Genomic DNA, 25484 nt, shown 5'->3' with positions numbered 1-25484 from the left:
TCTATATCTGTGTAAGAGTGGTCATGTTGGTGCGCATGATCCGCACTCGTCTCTTTGCAGCGGCACGGGTGAAATCTTGCCCCGGTATGCATAGTAGCTGTGTGATAGCCTCCCTCTCTGGTTGTGCTCGCACAGTTGGCCCTCCTCCAATATCAGGGGGTGGCCCAGGAACCGTTAAAAGGAAACTACTGGTCCCTTAACCGGGAGTGCAAGTCTTGGTTAAGCATTTAAGGATAGAGGACCTTAAATTCTCTTAAGGTGCGGATGTGGAGCACACTGAAAATGAGGACACGTAGCCCTCTAAAGGTGAGGGCGTGCAACCCTCTCAAGGCGAGGATGTATAGTCCTCTGGAGGTGAGGGCGTGCAGTCCTCTCAAGGTGAGGGCGTGCAGCCCTCTGTTGGCGAGGACGTGTAGTCCTCTAAAGGTGAGGGCGTGTAGCCCTACGAAGGTGAGGACATGCAGTCCTCTGATGGCGAGGGCGTGTAGCCCTCTGAAGGTGAGGACGTGTGGTCCTCTAAAGGTGAGGGCGTGTAGCCCTACAAAGGTGAAGGCGTGTAGCCCTCTGTTGGCGAGGACATGTAGTCCTCTAAAGGTGAGGGCGTGTAGCCCTACGAAGGTGAGGACATGCAGTCCTATGATGGCGAGGGCGTGTAGCCCTACGAAGGTGAGGACATGTAGTCCTCTTAAGATGAGGGTAACTAGTACCCAAGGCGATGGCGAGTAGCCCTCTCAAGGCGAGGACGTGTAGTCCTCTGGAGGTGAGGGCGTGCAGCCCTCTGATGGTGAGGACATGTAGTCCTCTCAAGGTGAGGACGTGTAGTCCTCTGGAGGTGAGGGCGTGCAGCCCTCTGATGGTGAGGACATGTAGTCCTCTCAAGGCGAGGACGTTTAGTCCTCTCAAGGTGAGGGTAACTAGTACCCAAGGCGAGGGCGAGTAGCCCTCTCAAGGCGAGGACGTGTAGTCCTCTGGAGGTGAGGGCGTGCAGCCCTCTGATGGTGAGGACATGTAGTCCTCTCAAGGCGAGGACGTGTAGTCCTCTGGAGGTGAGGGCGTGCAGCCCTCTGATGGTGAGGACATGGAGTCCTCTGAAGGCGAGGACGTGTAGTCCTCTAAAGGTGAGGGCGTGTAGCCCTACGTTGGCGAGGACGTGTAGTCCTCTCAAGGTGAGGGCGTGCAGCCCTCTGTTGGCGAGGACGTGTAGTCCTCTAAAGGTGAGGGCATGTAGCCCTACGAAGGTGAGGACATGCAGTCCTCTGATGGCGAGGGCGTGTAACCCTCTGAAGGTGAGGACATGCAGTCCTCTGATGGCGAGGGCGTGTAGCCCTCTGAAGGTGAGGACACGCAGTCCTCTGATGGCGAGGGCGTGTAGCCCTCTGAAGGTGAGGACATGCAGTCCTCTGAAAGTGAGGACACACAGTCCTCTTAAGGTGAGGGCGTGCAGCCCTCTGTTGGCGAGGACGTGTAGTCCTCTGAAGACCAGGGTACTAGTACCCGAGGGTCCATCCTTATGAGAAAGCAAGAGATCGACTCATCGAGAGAGCCGGTCATCCCAAATTCAAAAGATTTGGACATTTAGATGTAGGGAATCTATGTAGTTAACATGATTTTGAGGGATGCAAATGCATGCAACCTTTGTTGTGAAATTTGGGTAAATGCGGACTTTGTATGAAACAATGCAATGTAATGGAAAGTTGTACAATGTTCATGGCATTCTTTCCCTATTTTGTGATTTTGATTTTGATTTGATTTTTTTTTTTTTTTTTGGAAAACACAGATTGACTGCCCTTTTGAAAAAGGTGATAATTCATGCAACCTCATCCTATCTTTTTGCAAATCTCTTCGGGAACTCCCTCAAAGTGTATGTTCTTTTTTATTTAGTCACTTGACCATTTTGGAGTGACGGCAATGGAGTCGTTTGATGTTTAATCAATCCATTGAAATCCTAGGGTTTGTCCCTTTTTTTTGTTAAAAACATCGATGGGTGAGAACTTTTGATCGGCCCCTATGTTCACTTGAGGCTCATGCACGGTGCCCCTCATTGCCCCAGTGTAAGGCTTTGAGGTACCAATCGTTTTCTTTCGTCATGACCTTGTAGGAGGGAACCTATTGGGTGAGAACTTCTAATCTGCCCCTAGGTTCACTTGAGGCTCATGCACGATGCCCCTCATTGCCCCAGTGTAAGGCTTTGAGGTACCAATCGTTGTCTTGTTTTCATAGCCTCGTAGTGAGGAAGAATGAAAGAAGCAGTTGATTCTTGCAAAAAGAATTTTCCAAGGACGAGAAATAGTTGAAGGATTTTTTGATGGATTAAGTCAAATGACTCCTATGTAGAAGCAAGATGTTTTGATGTCTTGATGATGCTAAAGGATCAAGTGCTTCTAAGTTTTATTCAAGACAAGAATCCAAGAAAGTCAAGATATATGATCAAGTTGATTTCTAGAATCTTTTGAAAGAAGTTTCCAAATTGAAAAAACAAAAGGTTTGACCAAAGAATTCTATCATTTCAAATTGAGATTTGCTCTCCGGTAATCGATTACCAGCAGCTGAAAATGTTTATAACAGTCACTAGAAATTTGAATTCAAAATTTATAATGTGTAATCGATTACACATGGATGGTAATTGATTACCAGCAATTTATTCAAATTTTAAAGCCTGTGATCTATTACACAAGTCTTGTAATCGATTACCAGAGGAGATTTTCAGAAAATAATTTCCAAGAGTCACATCTATTCAAATGGTTTATGAATGGCCATCAAAGGTGACTTGGAAACACGAATTTAAAGAGAGTTTTCATTGCCCACAAAGTTTATCCTCTCGAAAGATCAAGAGTTTTTCTGAACTGAAATGTCTTATCCTCTCAAAAAGATTCCTTGGTCAACCACTTGCATATTCAATAATGAATTTTGATTGGTCTTGATTGTACAATCTATCCCTTTTAAGAGAGATTTCTTCTTTTTATTTCTGAAAAGGGATTAAGAGACCGTGGGTCTCTTGTAGTAGAGGATTCTTGAACACAAGGGAAGGGTTGTCCCTATGTGTATTGTTAATCCGAAAAGAGAGAGTGAAAGTTCAATTGGGGAATAGTCTTTGCATCTTAATTCAACCCCCTTTTTTCTTAAGGTAACTGAGGCCATTTGTCCAACATCCTATTCTTGATAACTCACTTCTCTCTAAAAAGACAAAATGAGGTCACATGAACGTCTATATTTTTACTTGAAAACACAGTCAATCAAATGCCTTTTTATTTTTTATTTTGAAACTTATTTTTTATTTTGAAACTTATTTTTTATTTTGAAACTTATTTGTTTTGAACTTTGCTCGTTGTTTTACGGTACCCCCACCAACGTGCAAGATGAGTAATCTCTGATTGAACGGTCTTGGAAGTCAACACTCAGGAGCGCAGGTTGCTTGAGCAAACAGACCAATGGCTTACACTCACATTTCGGTGGAAGTTGAATAAGCAAAGATGTGTTCGTGAGAGGATGTCCATTTTATCCATATCATTTAACATTGTAACTGTGGTTTATGGCATAAACTTGAAAATCCTGATGAGTCATAACAACAGCTTCCAGAATTGCCCCATGTATGGTGTTGCTTGTCAATGTTAGGATTCAACAAGCGATTCTCCTCAAATTTCAGCCAGCCCGTATCAATTAGACCTTGCACCTTACGCTTCAGAGCCCTACAATGCTCAATGGAACGCCCCGGGGCTTCTCCGTGACAAGCACACGTTGCGTTCGAGTCGTATTCTCAGAGAAATGGAGGTTGATGAACCTTGGCTAGGGTTATGGCTACCATTGAATTATCAAGTAGATATGGGATCAAGTTTAGCATATGACAACGGAATTTGGGGTGAACCCTACAGGCTTTTTGCTGCAAAATTCCTTTTTGTTGGTGTTTTTTTTTTGGTTTGTGCTAAAGGTGGTCTTCGTCATTGGAAGTGCGGTAGACAGGCTTTGTGGTTGATTTAGGGATGGCCTTTGTGGATAACTGGGTGGTGGGTAAGGAGGAGGTTTGTTATTGGCTGAGTAATGACATTGTTGGGTTGGTGGGAAACTTGGCCGTATAGGAATGGCAGTCACAGCATGGGTTTCTCCCTCTTTCTCACCCTCTTTATTTGCCCCAGTTTTCTCATTCGTCTAAGCAGGATGATTAAATTTGCCTCTTTTCAGATCCACTTCGATCCTTTCACTGGCGAAGACCAAATCCGCAAAGCTTTGAGGGTGCGTAGCCCACCATCTTTTCATAGTAGAGTATCGATAATGTGTCTACCATCACGATTATCGTCTCCCTTTCCATCATTGGGGGTACCACTTGGGCCGCCAGATCCCTCCACCTTTTGGGCGTGTTCTTTGAAAGATCCGTCCCCCTTTTTGCAAATGTTCTGTAGTTGCATCCTATCCAGAACCATATCAAAATTGTACTAATACTGCCTAACAAAGGCAACCATTAGGTCCTTCCAAGAATGGACTCGGGAAGGTTCCAAGTTAGTGTACCAGGTAACAGCTACCCCAGTAAGACTTTCATGGAAGGAATGTATCAACAATTCCTCATCTTTTGCGTATTCCCCCATCTTCTGACAATACATCTTTAGATGGTTCTTGGGACAAGTAGTCCCCTTGTACTTGTCAAAGTCCAGCACCTTGAACTTGGGAGGGGTGATGATATTGGGTACTAGGAACAACTCTTTTAGGTTAGCAAAGGCATAATCTTCACCTCCTTCAATGGCCCTGAGCCTTTCCTCTAGATGATCCAACTTTCCCATTCCTGCCATAGTCATGAGGGTTTTTAACCGCTGTGGAACATGAGGGTTGTGGTTGTGGATGATATTGAGGGCCCTCCAAAGTATTTTGCAGGGGTATACCACCAACTGCTTGCCCTTCAGCAGCATATCCGAGGCAAGGCTCGAAGTTGGCTAGATCGTGGTGGGGAATTTCATGTGTCTCCTCCATGGGTCGAGAGACATGTGCATGATCAGTTTGGGGTTGTTGGCTCTCAATGGGTATAGGAGTGGAGTTATTGACATTCTTATTGGGAGTGTACGCCACTTTGGGTGGCGTATAGTTGAGAGGCAAGCCATATGGCGGGAAGGCGTGCTCGTTTTGAATTTGTACATTATGGGGGCTGCCCGTACTTCCCAAATCTTTGCCTACCATATCTGAGGTTGGATGATTCATTTGGTTGATGCCGGATGGGGACATCAGGTTCACCTTAGCAACAACGCTGGTAGCGGCAATTGCAACCGCATTGGCTTCCATTATCTTCTTCACGCTCATCATGGCCTCCATCATTGTGGCCATTTTCTATTTGATGGCCTCCATGTCGGCCTTCATCTTCTCTTGTATCTCCTCTACTTCACCTATTACTCTAGCTCTAGCACAAGTTCGGTGAGGACGCCGTAAAGCATGTTTTTTTTTTTTTGATAGCAATGATTAAGTTCATTTTATTTTATTTTTCAAGGAAAGAATGCAATGAGCAATGCAACCAATGAAAAGCATGGATGTATGCGAATGATGTACAGTTGAAGTATTGCGAATTTTTACGCAGGATATGGGGTTGAATCAATTTAGATTTTCAACATGATCCATGACATCTTTGTCAAGGTGAAACTGGAAGTAACAAGGACATAAACAATCCTAAATATGTTTGGCAGTAGACGAAGCAGTGATGTGACTCGATTCATCTTTTGCCCCAATTTTGCAAGACGGTTACTTCCATATTTCAACTTGACTTGATGAACCTTTTTGTAAAAGCATGAGCTTGGTTCAACCCCGTAATCCAAGGAATGGCAATTCTGATCGCCAATACTTCAACAACATCTCATAGGGATGAATGACTCGGGCATACTTTAAGCTATGCATGGAAAATGTAATTATGAAATTGAGATGCCCGAAGAAACATCCTTTCTTAGTTAAACATGCATTAGGTACCATGTTCAATCATTTTGTTTTTAAGTGAAATGGGTTTATGATCCCAACATGGTTGGCTCATGGTACCGAATATATGCAACTAAGAATGCAGCGTGAATTTTCGTACTTCCCTTTTTTTTGTTTTTGTTTTGTAGAGGAAAATACAAGGATCATGTATGAGCAAACAAAAAGTATGTTGAACGCATATGATGATGCAATGACTCATGCAAAATGTGAGGCTAGAATATGATAACGGACAAATGCAGGAACGATATGTTCATTATGATCTTATGAAGAGATGCTTATGCGATGCATGATATGAATGCATTTTACGAACACGAGAGCCCGGAAAATTATCTCTTCTTACTTGCGCATTTGGGGGCACAGTGCCCCATGTGTACAATTAAGAAGGTGATATGGACCTTCCGGCTTCCCGTGACAAAGGACGAGACCAACATACAATGCATGCTAGAGATAAAATGTGGGAGTGACTTGATTCGCACTGATTTTTGGAGTAAAAACGTGGGATAAACTCATTTTTTTCAAAAAGTTATAACTAGTCAAGATCTGAGCGACAATACAAACTTCCTAGCGGTTTCTAATCATATGGTCCATTAAGTCTATCATATGCTGACAATAGCTGAGAAGTCCGTGGATCTCCTCGGGGGCGGAGTAGGTGTCCGCCACTGCTTTGGCCTTGGCTAGCAATCGGGGAAGTTCTTGACTCCTGTTCAAAGTAAGAGCAAATCAGTCCGTCCACATTGTTGCCTCTTGGTGCAATGAATCAATTACCCTTTCCCTTTTCGACGCACGAGCGGTGACCTTGTAGCGGATAGACGGGCCTACCTTCTTGGAGAAAAAAGGTGTGAAACCAGCCACACATAGAAAGCCAGTGCACAACAAACAATTCTTGCGCTGCTCTTTTCACATCCCCGGTCGAACGTGTCATACATGGCCAAAATGGCGACGACCGGGCTTTCCTTGCCATGATGAAAGGCGAGGAAAGCGTCAATCGCTGCTAGGTCCACTAACCCTTCCATATTCGGAAAGAGGACAACTCCAAAGATAAAAAACGCCAAGATGTCAATAAAAGAAAGCCCATCCGCCTTGATTTTCCAAGGCCTTTGCCCTTTCCTCCAAACACTTCCTTGGTACTCCGACTACTCCATTTCTGTTTTGCTTTAGACATTCCAACTCTTGTGCTGAGATTTTCACTACCTTGGCAACTCTTGTCGTGGAGGGATAGAACCCAAAGAAAAGATATGGCTTCCTTCCTCCCAGTTGGCATCCCAGGATTTCTTCCAACTCTTTCACAGTCGGCACTAGCTGGAAGTCCTCAAATGTGAAGCACCTTAGGGGCTGGTCATAATACTGGGAAAGGGATGCAATCGGTTCCATGGAGACTTCTACCCTAGCTAGGTCCCAAATCTTACCATAGGCTTTGCGGAAGGCTTACCGTTGAAGTTGACCCATTAATTGCCCCAACTCTCCTAAACTAGTGACCTCTAAGCTCTTGATTTTGACTTGATAGAACCTCTTTTTAAGCGAAGGCTTTTGACTTGATCCCATGTTTTACTAAAGTGAAATAAAATCTAGTGCGAATCAAAACTCTGACATCTATCATGGGTGGAATGGATGAATGCATGAAGAAATGCATATGACACAGATGCAATTTACGAATACGGGAGCCCGAGAAACTGTCTCCTTCTTAGATACAACGTCTAGGGGTAGCAAAGTGCCCCAACGTATGTATTTAAAACGGTGACACGGACCCTTCGTTGGTTTGTTTACAGAGGGGATCAAGACAGAACCCATGTGCGATGCATATGCGAAAGGCGCAACACGGGAATGTACATAGTATGACAATACTCACTGAATATAAGTAAAAGGGTATATGACACTTATGCATGGCAGTGTGAAAAATGGCACGCAGCGTGTTTGCTCCGTGCCCCTATTTAAGGGACCTATAAGGGAGAGAGCTAACTAGGCTTTTAGTAATAACCCCCAAGGTAGTCATATCTCTTTTGATAGTTTCTAGAGGTATCATTCTCTTCGAAAAACATATTGCAGCAGTAGGGACTACTAGCAACAATAAGTTTTCAAAGAAAAAAGCTCTAGATGAGGGTTCACTGTAATCAAGCAAGTCGGAGACCTAGCATGACCACAGATTCACCTCCGCTCCTTATGTTCCCATGAACCCGGGTATAGGGCCCTTTTTCACTCACAGTGTGTGCAAATAGTGTTGGTGTTTGTGTGCATCAAATGATTAAATATTTACCCCATGCATACATTTTAAAACGCACTAAAAGCAACAAAGAGTTTATATACATAAGAACATAATGAAGGAAAACCAACAAAGGGATAAGTCACGGTAAAACATTGCACAAGATTAAATGGCCTAACTCTCTAAAAACAGTCCCCAGTGGAGTCGCCAACTGTCGCAACCTACCCTTCGGCGGGAGGGCGACGCGTGACTCGCGGGATGCGTGTTCCACGAAAGGAATACGCGCGGAGTCGCCACCAACGTTTATTTGAGGAAAACGTCGGAAAAACCGGAAAAGACGCGATCTACGAACTTTTTAAGTGAAAGGTTCGGGAGTTGTATTTACGTACGGGGAAGGTATTAGCACCCCACACGTCCGTCCCAAGGGACGGCAGCCTTTAATTGAATGTGCAAACATGACTTTGATTTTTTACGTTCCCTTTTATGTCCTTATATCCTTTATACCTTTTTTATATTTTTTCTTTTTTGTGGTCGACAAGGGTGTTTCCCTTTGCTCCTACGTATTCCTCAATTTGGGATGAGAAAATCAGACCTACGTAGTTCTTTCGGAACAAAGTGTTTGGTTAAGTTGTTTTTTTTCTTTTTTGTAAAATATGTTTTTATTGAACAAAAGGTCATTTAAGGTTTTGGACCATTAAACGGTCTTTTGATTTTGAAAGATGAGAAACGTCAAGGCTTTGGACAATTAACGATCTCTTGTTTTTGAAAGGAGAGAAACGTTAAGGCATTTGGACCATTAACGATCTCTTGGGGTGGTCGACAAAAGCGGGGCTTTTGCTCCTACGTATCCTCAATTGCGATGAGGAAATCAGACCTACGTAGTTCTTGCAAAAGCGGTAAAGTCACATGTTGATTTTATGCTTTTGAACGGTCCATGTTAACCGATAAAAGCAAAGAGGACCGTTTAAGGCGTTGGACCTTAAAACGGTTTTTAGTGATTTTTCGGAAAAAAACTTGATTTGTGAGTTGATTTTAGTCTTAGTTTCACTTTGGTTATTAATCAATTCATTCAAGGAAACTTCCAAAGAAAAACGTCCGATTGATTTTTTTTATTATTTTATTCAAAGATATTTTGATTATTTTATTATTATTTTTCAAGATATTTTGATTATTTTATTATTATTTTACTTTTTTTGGTTTAACCGAGGTTATAGCGTGAACGATCGGTTAGATTTCGTTTTAACAGTGATTAAACGAGATTACAACACAAATGATCGGTTGAAATTCATTTTATCATTTATTAGACGAGAAAACGGCTTAAATAAATGGTTAAAGCACGTTAAAAAAGGAAGAAAAGAAAACTGAAAGTAAACGAAATTAAAGTGAAAGTACACAAAACAAGAAATGAATTGAAAGTCTCGGATTCGAAAACTTACCCGTTGAAGAACGAAGAACGGATGAAGAACGGTGAAGAACGACGAAGAACGATGAAGAATTTCCACAGAATCGCTTACGGAAGCGTTACGGAAGTACTTCGACTTGATTTTTCTTCACGAAAACGTGTTTTTTGCCCAAAATAGCCGAAATGCATAGCCAAAGGGGTCTTGAACATTTTGAAACAGCTCCCCCCTCCCCTATTTATAGAAAAAAAGGGAGGTGCTTGCCGCCCAAAGACTTAATGAAGAAGATTTCTAAGCGCACCCGAATTACTAAGTTCACCCCCCTTTTCGTATTTTACGGAAAAGTTACGGAAGCCTTACGGAACTGTTTTCGAATTTGATTTTCATATTTTTTCTCTTCCCTTTCACCAATGTTAAGTGGAATATGCTTACCCAAAGTTTTCGGAAATTTTACGGAAGTATTACGGAAGCCGCGGAAGCCCCGAAAACCATTTTTCAAAAACGTGGAGGAGCTTGCCGCCCAGTTGCTTCCTCCTTAAGCAACCCAACTTCCAAAATGTTCTGGAAGGGCCTAGATTTGAATTTCTATTTACACCCCCTATCTTGATAAGTTCACCCCCCTTACCTTTTTTGGTGATTCTTTTTTTGTAAAGTTACGGAAACTTACGAATCTCGTAACGATACTTGTTTTCTTTCCGTAATGTTACGGAACCTTGCGGATTACATAATCATCCCCTTTTTGACTTACGGAATGTTACGGAATCTCACTTAATTATGCAACGATGCTTCCATTTTATTTCCGGTGTGTCACGGAAACTTACGGATTGTGCATCAATATTTTTTTGGTTTTCCGGCATGTCCTGGAATTTCACAAATTGCCTAATGATGGGTACCAAGCACCTCACAAGGACCAAAGAAAGGTCGCATGTCATCAAGCAAAGGTCCCCGGACGAAATTAGGGTATGACACCTAGGAATCTGTTTGAAAAGCATAGAAGGGACCCCTCGCAAGATGTGGAACCCCCAAAGAGTGAATTTCAAAAGAAGGTGTATATGTGGACGCCTATCACAAAGCTTTTTCCAATGCATCCAAATGATCTTAATCTAACCCAGGAAGAATGCTTATCTTTTGGCAACCTTCATGATCAAATGTATGTAAGAGATCAAGCTACTACCTATCCTTTTGGTATACACTTCTCAAGGGCTACCGATGTCAAGATAGCTATTGACAAGGTGTGTCCATGTCTCCCTATTTGAAATGCTGCTAAAAATAAAGGCTTTAAGATGTACTACAATGAGGAGATGCCTTCAAGGAAAATGAAGATGGAAATAATCAATCATCCTCAAAATTGGAGCTCCTTCTTCAGCAGGAAAATGCTTGTTTGTGCTCTTGATGCTTATGATGCTTGGACCTTTAGGAACCAACTCCTATGGATAGACACTCATAAAGCCTCCACTTGTAGTTATCATGGAAGGGATAATGCTGAGCACCCCGACATCATTCAAGTGTTACGTCCTATTAGGAAGTATCACTTTGATGATGCTTGAGTCTGTTTTACAAAGGACGTTGACAACAACTTGTTCATTCAACACTTACTCCTACTTCCTACCATTCAATATGAGGGGACTTAATCTAAAAAAGATGACTAAAGAACAAAGGATAGCTCATGTGACTCATCTCCATGAAGCTCGGCAAAAGAAGAATTTGTTATTGCTGCTATAAAAGAAGATGCTACCTGTCATACCCTAATTTTGTCCGGGGACTATTGCTTGATGGCATGCAACCTTTGATTGACCGCTTCGAGGTACTTGGCACCCTTTGTTGCACAATATGTGAAGTCCCGAGACGTGCCGGAAATAAAAAGGAATCGTTGTTACGCAATCCGTGAAATTCTGGGCAATTTCTTGCTTAAGGTGGAAGCAACCTAGCTCGCCTGGGCGAGCTAGATGGCAACCACCTCCCCCGTTTTGTTAAAAAATGGGCTTCCGGGACACCCGTAATGCTTCCGTAAAATTCCCATAACCCTAAATAAGCATATTTCACTTAATATGGGTGAGAAGGAAGAGAAAAAAGAAGAAAATCAAGTTCTATAGGCTTTTGTAACTTTTCCGTAAATTACGAAAGATGGGGTGAACTTATCAAAAATGGAGGGTGCAAATAGCAATTTTGAAATTTTGAAATTGGCTCTTCCAGAGTATTTTCGATGCTGGATTGCTTCTGGAGGAAGCAACCCAGCTCGCCTGGGCAAGCTGGGCGGCAACCTCCTCCCCCTTTTTCCTATAAATAGGCTGAAAGGGGCTGTTCTAAGGGTCCCGGATCCCCCTGGTGATGTATTTCAGCTGTTTTGGGTGAAAAAAATTGTTTCCCTGAAGAAAATCCAAGCCGAGGTGCTTCCGTAACGCTTCCAAGATGTTTCCGTAAGCAAATCCGTGAAGGTTTTCCTCCGTTATTCACCGTTCTTCATCCGTTCTTCGTTCTTCAAGGGGTAAGTTTCCAAATCCGAGACTTTTAATTCATTTCTTGTTTCTTGGCTTTCATTTTTATTTTGTTCAATTTCGGTTTCTTTTCTTCCGTTTTTGACGAGCTTTAACCGATCGTTTAAGTCGTTTTCTCGCCTAATAAAAAAATAAAATAAATTTTCACCGATCATTTGAATTGTAATATCCATTAATTTCTGTTAAAATGAAATTCGACCGTTCGGTCATGCCGTAACCACATTGGAAACCAAAAAGAGGTAAAATAATAATATAATAATCAAAAAATACCTTTTAGTAAAATAAAGCGAAAAAATCAATCGGACGTTTCTCTTTGGGATTTCTCTTTCTTAATTGAATTGACTAATAACTAAAGTGAAACTAAGGCTAAAATCAACTCGCAAAGTCAAGCTCGTCCACAAAAAATCACTAAAAAGGATTTGAAAGTTCAATATCTCAGTTTTTCTTACCAAGTAAATGGATCATTTTTAAAGGTCCAACGCCTTAAAATGATCACCTTCCAAGTAAAAAGAATCGCTTGATTCACCCTTAAAAAAAAAGAAGAAGAATTACGTAGGTCTGATTTCCTCTTCGATGAAGGGTACGTAGGAGCAAGAGCCCCGCTTTTGTTGACCTCAAAAATAAAAAAGAAATAAAAGTTAGGGTAACACAATTTAACACAATTCTAAGAATAAGGTTGTTGTCCATTGAGACAAACGTGAGAGGTGCTAATACCTTCCTCAAACGTAAATACAACTCCCGAACTTGGAATATTCTTTTTGACCGGTTTCCTTCGGTTTTTCCGACGTTTTCCACAAATAAACGTTGGTGGTGACTCCGCGCATTTTCCTCATTTGGAAAACGCACCTGTGAGCCTCGCCTTGCTCGCCCGCAAAAAGGCCTGTTGCGACACTACCTTCATCCAAGCTAAAGTGTCTGCTAAAGCCGTGGATGATACCATTGTAGTGGGGTCATCATTGATCTTAGCAACACTAGTGTCATGGATGAAACTCCTAAGGCATCCAATGCCGCTATAGTTGATGAAGTTGAACACAATACTATAGAACTTGTGTCCAAGCATTCAACAACTTCAAATGAGGCTACTTCTAGAGATAAGGCAGAACCTGATGCCATTATAGTCTACTCCACTAGTTCAGGACCTGCTCCTCTTGACTATGCACAACCTGCTGCTATTAATAGGGATCAAGTGCAAGACATGACATGCCAAGTAGTGGAATCCTTCACTAGATGACAATATCAAGAAAATAAGACATTTAGGCTACCCTTGCTGAATGCATTCACTACTAAGTTCTCCAACCTTGGTGTTGTTCTCCTCCAAAACATTCAACAAGCTAAGATGTCTATGCTTGGAGGAGTTGTTGCACCTACATCTATTCCTCAATCTTCACCTGTACCTCAACCTCTTGAACCTCCACTACTAATCCTTGGCCCAACACCACACTCACCTCCATCTTCACCTCCAACTTCTCAACCTCCACCACCACCTGCTCAGAACGGACAATGGTGTTCCTCATTATTAATATCTTCATACCCATTTTTTTGCTTATGAAAAAAAGAGGGAGAAGTACGTATTTTGAGAGTAAAGAGCTATCTCTATTAAATAAAAGTGGTTTCGAATACATCCATGTTTTCTTTCTTTAGTTATTTGTTAATTGTCATTATTTTGTTGCTGTAGAAGCAAGGCTTCATGGTGAATGTGATTCAAAGGTGTTTTGATGATAACAATGATGACAACAAAAGATGATGACAAAGGTGATGAACAAAAAGCTCAAAGATCAAAGAACAACTCAAGTGAATCAAAGAACATCTCAAGTGAATCAAGAACAAGTCAAGAGTTCAAGAATCAAGAAGAATTCAAGACTCAAGAAGAAAGCCTAGAATCAAGATTCACGATTCAAGATCTCAAGAATCAAGATCAAGATTCAAGACTCAAGATTCAAGAATGAAGAAAAGACTCAATCAAGATAAGTATTAAAAAGTTTTTTTCAAAACTTTGAATAGCACATGGTTTTTTGACAAAACCTTTACCAAAGAGTTTTTACTCTCTGGTAATCGATTACCATATTGTTGTAATCGATTACAAGTAGCAAAATGAGTTTGAAAAAGTTTTCAAACTGAGTTTACAACGTTCCAATTATTTTCAAAAGGTTGTAATCAATTACAATGTTTTGGTAATCGATTACCAGTGCCCTTGAACATTGAAATTCAAATTTAAATGTGAAGAGTCACATCCTTTCACTCAAAAGCTTTGTGTAATCGATTACACTTATTTGGTAATCGATTACCAGTGACTGTTTCTGAAAAAATCAAAAGATGTAACTCTTCAAAAAGGTTTTGACTTTATCAAATGGGTTTTAAGTTTTTCTAAAAGTTATAACTCTTCTGAATGGTCTTCTTGACCAGACATGGAGAGTCTATAAAAGCAAGGCTTTGTTTTACATTTCAACAATCTTGAATACTTTTTACAATCATTTCATTACAATCCTTTACAAGCCTTGAATCTCTTTGAACTTCTTCTTCTTCTTTGTACCAAAAGCTTTCTGAAGTTTTCTGGTTTTCTAAACCTTGAAAACTTGTGCTATTCATCTTTTCATTCTCTTCTTCCTTTGCCAAAAACAATTCGCCAAGGACTAACCGCCTGAATTCTTTTTGTGTCTCTCTTCTCCCTTTTCCAAAAGAACAAAGGAATAACCGCCTGAATTCTTTTGTGTCTCCCTTCTCCCTTGTCAAAGAATTCAAAACAACACAGTCTGAGAATTCTTTTGATTCTTCCCATTCCCTAATACAAAAGTGTTCAAAGGACTAACCGCCTGAGAATTCTTTTGTATCCCAATTCACAAAGTATCAAAGGTTTAACCGCCTGAGATCTTTGTCTCAACACATTGGAGGGTACATCCTTTGTGGTACAAGTAGAGGGTACATCTACTTGGGTTTGGCTGAGAACAAGAGAGGGTACATCTCTTGTGGATCAATTCTAGTGGAGGGTACATCCACTAGGTTCAAAGAGAACAAGGGAGGGTACATCCCTTGTGGATCTTTGCTTGTAAATGGATTTTTACAAGGTTGAAAGAAATCTCAAGGACCGTAGGTCGGTTGGGGACTGGATGTAGGCACGGGTTGTTGCCGAACCAGTATAAAAACCCTTGTGTGTTTGTTTCCTTCTTCCCTACTCTGTACTTTCCGCTGTGCATTTAATTTCTGCTTTTACTTTCTGTTAAGTTTCTCTTCTACCCCTTATTCTCTTAACAATTTAGTAAAAGCCTTAAAAGAGTAATTTTTTAATTAGTAAAGGTTTATGAATAATTAATTCAACCCCCTCTTCTTAATTATTCTAAGACCACTCGATCCAACAATTGCCACATATGTCATATATGTATTTTGTTTGTCATATTTATGCCTTGATTGAACTTAGGGGGAGTTTAAATTCATTATATTCATTCATCTTACCTCTTAAAACTCTAATACACATAAAAATTTATAATGTTTGTAATTATCAAAAAAGGGGAGATTGTTAGGTCTGAACGACCACTCATCTCATCTATCTTGGACTTTGATGAATAATAGAAAGTATAAATTATTGATGTTCCAATGAGTTTTTGACAAGTAAAAATTATTGATGTTCTCTATGACAATTAGTGTTATATGGTTATTCCACACATCTAGTCAGTAAGTAACTCACTCATCTTTTGGGATGATCAGCATTAGGCAAAAAGTCTATGATAACCAAAAAAAGGGAAGTACATGTATTCTATCCTATACAAATTCATTTTGCCTCTCTTTATTTTAAATGCTAACATTTGAATTTAAGGAAAGGAAAAAATAGAAGGAAATAGAAGGTACTCACAAAATATTCTCTAAAGGTTGTTTTCGCTAAGGACAAAGAGCACATGGTGTTGTCGGTACTATCACTACTACAAAAAGTAGTTTTAACATCGGTTTTGGACAAAACTGATGTTAAGTTAAACGCGGTGGCATATTTGTAAATAAAGTATCCTTCTTAACATTGGTTCACCACGCCCATACTCCACAGTTAACCCCCATGCTTCAGACTACCTTACTTTAGTTAGGGTTTGTGCAAGTAAACTTCAAACGACTGTAACTTTTGATAGGAATGTTCGTTTGAGACCCATAATATGTCAAAATGCTCGAAATCGAAGGAGGAATCCCTGTGCAAAGGGGATTTGGTCAACCGATTTTTCCAAAAAATGCCTCTAAGTAGGTGAAAAATAGGATTTAAGATTCAACCACTGATGTTTCCAAAAGTTTCAAGTTTTGTTATTCTATAATTACTGGTAGTACTATTCCTTTAATTCAACAAATTACCTCTCAGTTGAACTCAAAATTCTCTGCAGGTTATCGTACATTATATTCCTACCATTGACCAATGGGCATATGCTTTGACTAAACCCCTATCTCCTACTAGGTTCAATTTTCTGAGGACCAAACTCAATGTGATTAAGTTTGTTTCAAAGACTCAACTGCACACTCACTTAATTATGACGGTTACCAAGTTAACCATAGACATTAAGCTATATATGTCAAGTTCTAATATTTATTTTCTCTTCTTTGGCTTTTGGTTGCTTCTCTGCGGCAGATTTAGTTGCAAGGCATAGAGAGTACCTCTGCCTTGGTGGTTTGCTTTCTTTTGGGCTCTCCATTCATCAATTGCACTCTTCAAGTTTGAGGTAACTAGCAATGTTGTTCTATTCTTTTAGTGTGACTGATAAGCTATATTATTAATAGAAACATCATGTATTAGATATATTCTATTATGGATAATAAACAAGTAAATCCTAATGTTGAACTTTAGGTAACTTAATTAGTTTACCGTACTTTGCATTACATTTTTTACTATTGTTGTTTCCTTTTAACATTGAATAACCTTTGTTGATAGTTATTCATCGTTATCAATTAATTTGTTTACAATTAATAGTTTACTAGCTAGTTTTCTGCTAAAACCTATTTGAAAGCAGAATGCAAATCATATATGCCGTGTGGTCTGATTTTAAATTTACAGGTTAAATTTTGTTTTTTTTTTTTGTAAAAACAGAGAGAGTATTTAAAAAAAATCTTGAAAACAACATCAGTTATTTGTAAAAAACCGATGTTAACTGTCAACATTAACACATACGTTAACATCAGTTTTCCATAAAAAAACCGAGGTTACAAAAAACTGATGTTAACTGTCAACATTAACACATATGTTAACATCGGTTTTCTGTAAAAAAAAACGATGTTAAGTTATGTTAACATCTATTTTTCCAAAAAAACCGATGTTAACTGTCAACATTAATACATTTTTTTGGGTGTAATTCTTATTATCAACATCGGTTATTTAAATAACTGATGTTGTAAATTTAACATTAACATCGGTTTTTTAAAACCGATGTTAACGATACTACATTCAACATCGGCACTTTCAACATCGGTTAAAAACCAACGTTAAAAGTCTTAAATAACCGATGTTGAAAGCATATTTTCTAATAGTGTATCATGCAATTCCTCACCCATCAGAGCACGCCACGTAGCCTTATCTTCCACTATGAGACAATGAACTTTTCAAGGAATGGACATTTATCTCGTAACAAATCCCTCATTGAAGTCTTTAAAAGGTAGTCTCTACCTAAAAGGTGAAGAGAGAAATACTGACGAAAAAGCAAGAACTTAACTGAAGTGAAACTCTGCTGAAATTATTGGACGACTAATACAAAGTTTTCATTTGTTTATTCTTTGCTAGGCAAAGTTATTTTGTAATCAAGCTTTATTTTTATCCATTCTATGAGTTTTATTGAATACTTATATTCATTCAAACTATTTGTCATACCCTAATTTCGTCCGGGGACCATTGTTTGGTGGCATGCAACCCTCGCTTGACCGCCTCGAGGTACTTAACCCCCATCGTTAGGTAATCCGTAAAGTTCTGCAACATTCTGGAAGTAAAAAAGAAACATTGTTGGGCAATCCGTAAAGTTTCGCAACATTCTAGAAGTCAAAAAGAGCATTGTTGCGTAATCCGTAAAGTTTCGCAACATTTCAGAAAGAAAATGGATGTCGTTACGGAATCCGTAAAGTTTCGTGAGATTTCGGAAAGAAAATAGCCAAAAACACAAAAATGGGGGGGGGGCGAACTTATCAAGATAGGGGTGTAAATAGAAATTCGAGTCTAGGCCCTTCTGGAACATTTTGGAAGTTGGGTTGCTTAAGGAGAAAGCAACTGGGCGGCAAGCTCCTCCACATTTTTGAAAAATTGTTTATGGGGCTTCCGTAATACTTCCGTAAAATTTTCGAAAACCTTGGGTAAGCATATTTCACTTAACATTGGTGAAAGGGAAGAGAAAAAAAGATGCAAATCAAATCCAAAACACTTCCTTAACATTCCCGTAAAATACGAAAAGGGGGGTGAACTTAGTAATTCGGGTGCGCTTAGAAATCTTCTTCATTAAGTCTCTAGGCGGCAAGCACCTCTCTTTTTCTCTATAAATAGGGGAGGGGGGCTGTTTCAAAAAATACTTATCACCCCTTAGCTATGCATTTCGGCTATTTTGTGAAAAAACACGTTTTCGTGAAGATAAATCAAGTCGAAGTGCTTCCGTAACGCTTCCGTAAGCGATTCTGTGGAAATTCTTCATCGTTAATCACCGTTCTTCGTTCGTTCTTCGTAGTTCTTCGGTCTTCAACCGGTAAGTTCCCGAAATATAATCTTTCAATTCATTCTATGCACCCTTAGTGGTCCCTACTTGTTTTGTGTACTTTCACTTTAATTTCGCTTACTTTCAGATTTCTTTTCTTCCATTTTTAACATGCTTTAACCGTTTATTTAAGTCGTTTTCTCACCTAATAAATGATAAAATGAATTTCAACCGATCATTTGCGTTGTAATCTCGTTTAATCACTGTTAAAACAAAATCTAACCGATCATTCACGCTGTAATCTTAGTTAAACCAAAAAAGGAAAAATAATAATAAAATAATCAAAATATCTTTGAATAAAATAATCAAAAAAATCAATCGGGCGTTTTTCTTTGGAAGTTTCCTTGGATCAATTGACTAATAACCAAAGTGAAACTAAGGCTAAAATCAAATCACAAATCAAGCTTTGTTCGCAAAAAATCACTAAAAACCGTTTTAAGGTCCAACGCCTTAAACGATCCTCTTTGCCTTTATCGGTTAACATGGACCGTTCAAAAGCATAAAGTCAACATGTAACTTTACCGCTTTTGCGAGAACTACGTAAGTCTGATTTCCTCTTCGATGGAGGATACGTAGGAGCAAAAGCCCCACTTTTGTCGACCTCGTGAGATAGTTAGAGGTCTAACGCCTTAGCTTCCTCATCAAGTAAAATGGATCGTTTTAAGGTCCAACGCCTTAAATGACCCCCTTCCAAGTAAAAAGAATCACTTGATTCTCCCTTTTTGAATGAACTATGTAGGTCTGATTTCCTTATCACAATTGAGGAATACGAAGGAGCAAGGGAAACACCCTTGTCGACCACAAAAAGATAAAAAATACAAAAAGGCATAAAAAGACATAAAAACGTAAAAAAAGGGAAAATAAAACAATTTATAGGCATCTTTGCACACTCAATTAAAGGCTGTCGTCCTTTGTGACTGACGCGTGGGGTGCTAATACCTTCCCCATGCATAAATACAACTCCCGAACCTTTCACACTTAAAGTTCGTAGACCACACCTTTCCGTTTTTTCCGACGTTTTCCTCGAATAAACATTGGTGGCGACTCCGCGCATCTTCCTCCCATGGAAGACACACCCGTGAGCCCTCGCGTTGCCCTCCCTCTGAAGGGTAGGTTGCGACAGTTGGCGACTCCACTGGGGACTATTGTTAGAGAGTTAGGCCAATCAATCAGTACGTTTTCCTTACTATGACTTCCCTTTTGTTCTTTTTCTTTATCTTTTTTTTTCTTATGTTGTTGTATATATAAACTCTTTTGATGCTTTTAGTGTGTTTTAAAATGTATGCAAGAGGTAAATATTTATTCATTTGATGCACACAAACACCAACACTATTTGCACACACGGTGAGTTGAAAAGGGGCCCTATACCCGGGTCCATGGGAACATAAGGAGTGGAGGTAAATCTGTGGTCATGCTAGGTCTCCGACTTGCTTGATTACAGTGAACCCTCATCTAGAGTTTTTCTCTTTGATAACATATTGTTGCTAGTAGTCCCTACTGCCGCAATATGTTCTTCGAAGGGGATGATGCCTCTAGAGACCATCAAGAGAGATATGACCACCTTGGGAATTATCATTAAAAGGCCTTTTGGTTCCTCCCATGTAGGTCCCTAACATAGGGGCACAGAGTAAACACGCTGCATGCCGTTTTAAACACTGCCATGCATGTAGTCCTAAATGTCATGTATGCCTTTGCTTCTAATTATTTGTGGATATTGTCGTACTATGTGCATCCCCGTGTTATGCTTTTGCGCGTCTACATCATGTCGTCACGCACACGTTGTATGTCAATCTCGTCTTTTGTCATGGGAAGCCGGAAGATCGATATCACCTTCTTAAATTGCACACATGGGACACTGCACCCCCAAATGCGCAAGTAAGAAAAGATAATTTTCCGGGCCCTTGTGTCCATAAATGCATTCATATCATGCATCGCATAAGCATCTCTTCATGGCATCATAATGAACATATCATTCCTGCATTTGTCCGTTATCATATTCCAGCATCACATTTTGCATGAGTCATTGCATCATCATGCATATGTGTTCAACATACTTTTTGTTCTACAAACAGCATACCTTTTGTTTTCATGTTCGTTCATGCATGATCCTTGCATTTTCATCTGCAAAACAAAAACAAAAAAGGAAGCATGAAAATTCATGATGCATTCTTAGTTGCATATATTCGGTACCATGAGCCAACCATGTTGGGATCATAAACCCGTTTCACTTAAAAACAAAATGATTGAACATGGTACCTAATGCATGGTTAACTAGGAAGTGATGTTTCTTTGGGAATCTCAATTTCATAATTACATTTTCCATGCATAGCTTAATGTATGCCCGAGTCATTCATCCCTATGAAATGTTGTTGAAGTATTGGCGATCAGAATTGCCATTCCTTGGATTATAGGGTTGAACCAAGCTCATGCTTTTACGAAAAGGTTCATCAAGTCAAGTTGAAATATGGAAGTAACCATCTTGCAAAAATTGGGGCAAAAGATGGATCGAGTTACATCACTGCTTCGTCTACTGCCAAACACATTTAGGATTGTTGATGTCCTTGTTACTTCCAGTTTCACCTTCACAAAGATGTCATGGACCATGTTGAAAATCTAAATTGATTCAACCCCATGTCCTGCATAAAAATTCGCAATACTTGTAGAAGCAAAGCTTCATGGTGAATCAAAGGTGATTCAAAGGTGTTTTGATGATAACAATGATGATAACAAAAGATGATGACAAAGGTGATGACAAAAAGCTCAAAGATCAATCAAAGAACAACTCAAGTAAATCAAGAAGAATTCAAGACTCAAGAAGAAAGTTTAGAGTCAAGAATCAAGATTCAAGGTTCAAGATCTCAAGAATCAAGATCAAGATTCAAGACTCAAGATTCAAGAATCAAGAGAAGGCTCAATCAAGATAAGTATGAAAAGTTTTTCTCAAAAATTGAATAGCACATGATTTTTCTCAAAACATGTTTACCAAAGAGTTTTTACTCTCTGGTAATCGATTACCAGATTGTCGTAATCGATTACTAGTAGCAAAATTGTTTTGAAAAAGTTTTCAAATTGAATTTACAATGTTCCAATTGATTTCAAAAAGTTGTAATCGATTACAATATTTTGGTAATCGATTACCAGTGCCTTTGAACGTTGAAATTCAAATGTGAAGAGTCACATCCTTTCACATAAAAGCTTTGTGTAATCGATTACACTGATTTGGTAATCGATTACCAGTGATTGTTTCTGAATAAAATCAAAAGATGTAACTCTTCAAATGGTTTTTGAATTTTTCAAATTGGTTTTAAGTTTTTCTAAAAGTTATAACTCTTCTAAATGGTCTACTTGACCAGACATGAAGAGTCTATAAAAGCAAGGCTTTGTTTTGCATTTTGAATCATTCATTCTATCAATCAATCTTTCTATGCAATCTTTCTATCAATTCATCTCAATCATTTCTTTCAATCATCTTTCAATATTTTCTTTCATCTCTTTCAACAGTTGTTCTGTTTCATCTTCTCTTCATCTTTCTAAAAGTTTTTGTTCAAAACTTTGTCTTCCAAGAAAAGTTCCTTGTTCAAAAACTTGTGCTATTCATCTTTTTCATTCCCTTCTCCCTTTGCCAAAAAGAATTCGCCAAGGACTAACCGCCTGAATTCTTTTTGTGTCTCTCTTCTCCCTTTTCCAAAAGAACGAAGGACTAACCGCCTGAATTCTTTTGTGTCTCCCTTCTCCCTTGTCAAAGAATTCAATACGACACAGTCTGAGCCACACATGGGGCAATTTTGAAAGTTGTTGTTAGATGTCTCTAATGACTCATCAGGATTTTCAAGTTTATACCATTATTGTAAACCACAGTTACAATGCTAAATAAAATGGATAAATTTGATAACTTTGTCCCCCATCCTCTCACAAACGCATCTTAGCTTATTCAACTTTCACCGGAATGTGGGTGCAAGCCATTGGTCTGTTTGCTCAAGCGACCTGCGCTCCTGAGTTTGGACTTCCAAGACCGTTCAATCAGAAATTACTTGTGCTACACATTTGGTGAGGGTGCCGTAAAACGACAAGTAAAGCAAAAATAAGTTTCAAAATAAAAATAAAAAAAAACATTTGATTGACTGCGTTTTCAAGTAAAAATATAGACGTTCATGTGACCTCATTTTATCATTCTGGAAAGTTTGTCTTTTTTAGAGAGAAGTGAGTTATCTAGAATAAGAGTCATTTGACTTAATCCATCAACTGAAAAAAATCCTTCAACTATTTCTCGTCCTTGGAAAATTCTTTTTGCAAGAATTAACCGCTTCTTTCATTCTCCCTTGCTACAAGGTCACGACAAAAGATAACAATTTGTACCTCAAAGCCCTACACTGGGGCAATGAGGGGCACCGTGCATGAGCCTCAAGCGAACCTAGGGGCAGATCAAAAGTTCTCACTCGTCCATGTTTTTAAACAAAAAAGGGGGGGACAAGCCCTGGCATTTCAATGGATTGATTAAACATCAAAAAGCTCCATTGTCGTCACTCCAAAATGGTCAAGTGACTAAATCAAACAGAACATACACTCTAAGGGAGTTCCCGGAGAGATTTGCAAAAGATAGGATAATGTTGCATGAATTATCACCTCTTTCAAAAGGACAGTCAATCTGTGTTTTCCAAAAAAGTTAAATCAAAATCAAAATCACAAAATAGGGAAAGAATGTCATGAACATTGTACAACTTTCCGTTGCATTGCATTATTTCATATTAAGTCCACATTTACTAAATTTCAAAGGTTGCATACATCTGCATCCCTAAAAATCATGTTAACTGCGTAGATTTCCTACACCTAATGTCCCATCTTTTGGAATTTGGGATGACCGACCATCTCAATGAGTCAATCTCTTGCTTTCTCAAAAGGGTGGACCCTTGGGTACTAGTACCCTCACCTTCCGAGGACTACACGTCTTCACCTTCAGAGGGCTGCACGCCCTCGCCTTCAGAGGACTACACGTCCTCGCCTTCAAAGGACAACACGTCCTCGCCTTTAGAGGACTACACGTCCTCGCCATCAGAGGACTACACGTCCTCGCCATCAGAGGGCTGCACACCCTCGCCTTCAGAGGGCTATGCATCTTCATCTTCAGAGGGCTACATGCACGCCCTCAGAGGACTACGCGTCCTCACCTTCAAGGGGCTACATGCCCTCGCCTTCAGAGGGCTACATGCCCTCGCCTTCAGAGGGCTACACGCCCTCACCTTCAGAGGACTACATGTCCTCACCTTTAGAGGACTACGCGTCCTCGCCATCAGAGGACTACACGTCCTCACCTTCAGAGGGCTACACGCCCTCACCTTCAGAGGACTACACATCTTCACCTTTAGAGGGTTGCACGTCCTCGCCTTCAGAGGGATGCGCACCCTTTCCTTTAGTGGGCTGCATGCCCTCGCTTTTAGAGGGCTAGACGCCCTTGCCTTCAAAGGGTGACACGTCCCCGACTTTAGAGGGCTACGTGTCCTCACTTTCAGTGGGCTCCAGATCCTCACCTTAAGAGAATTTAAGGTCCTCCGCCCTTAATGCTTAACCGAGACTTGCGCTCTGGGTTACGGGGACCAGTAGTTTCCTTTTATCAGTTTAGTTCTTGGGCCACCCCCTGATCCTGGATGAGGGCCAACTGTGTGAGCACAACTAGAGGAGGAGGCTATCGTACAACCACTTTGCATATTGGGGCAAGATTTCACCCGTGCCATTATAAAGAGACGAGTCCGGATCATGTGCACCAACATGACCACTCTTACACAGATATAGATGACGTTGCCACTTAGCAACTTTCTGCCCAGCGACCACAATGTCGATCTCCCCCCTACAGAAGTATCAGTGGGTCTATGCCATCGTGACATAGGTCGCGCCCACAAGACACCCAGTGGACCCAGAGAAGTCCAACAGGGCCCTGGGGTTTTCAGCTCGGCTTACGAGCCTTTGTCAGTCCCACAGGGTGCTTGTCCCCCCCCCCCAACAAGGTCATACCATCGTGACATAGGTAAGTATGCATTTCTCTCAACTGATTTCTGATGTCATCTATTGTTTGCAGGGATCGCGCCCGCAAGACACCCGGTGGACCCGGAGAAGCCCAACAGGGTCTTGGGGTTTCTAGCTCTGATTACGGGCCTTTTTCAGTTCTACGAAGCGCCCGTCGCCCCAAACAAGGTCATTAGGCCCCCCATTAACCGGGCTTTCATCACAGCAGGCGCAGGGCGAGACACCACAGCAGCCTGGGGATGGCTGACAGTGGGCAACAGGCACACCGCCACCACCTCTAGAGTTCACGTTAGCTCATCCACAAAAAGGTTAGAGTGTTGCCTATGACACATGGCCGACCAATAGGCGACCAAGTCCAAAGCCAAAGGTAAGCAAAGTACTAGGTCCGTGGCCGACAAGTCATCACGCGTCCAGCTCAAGACGTTAAAGAAGCGCTACTAGGAGGCAACCTAGTACCTTTTAAATTTCTGCTTGTTATTTGATCACCTTTGTTTCTCAAGTCATAGTAGGACACACCTAGTTGCTCATGATCCTAGGAAATACCTCACAAAATATATGTATGTGTGTTTAGGTAGTGAAAATACCTTAGATATGCATGTATGTAGCAAAAAGATATCTCACAATATATATATATATATATATATATATATATGTTTAGGTGGTGAAAATACCTTAGATATGCATGTATATAGCAAAAATACCTCACAAAAATATACACATGTTTAGGTAGCAAAATACCTCAAAA

The sequence above is a fragment of the Glycine soja genome, chromosome 2 (assembly GCF_004193775.1).
Source record: "Glycine soja cultivar W05 chromosome 2, ASM419377v2, whole genome shotgun sequence".
In the NCBI taxonomy this organism is placed as follows: Eukaryota; Viridiplantae; Streptophyta; class Magnoliopsida; order Fabales; family Fabaceae; genus Glycine; species Glycine soja.
This window is presented reverse-complemented; position numbering follows the sequence as displayed.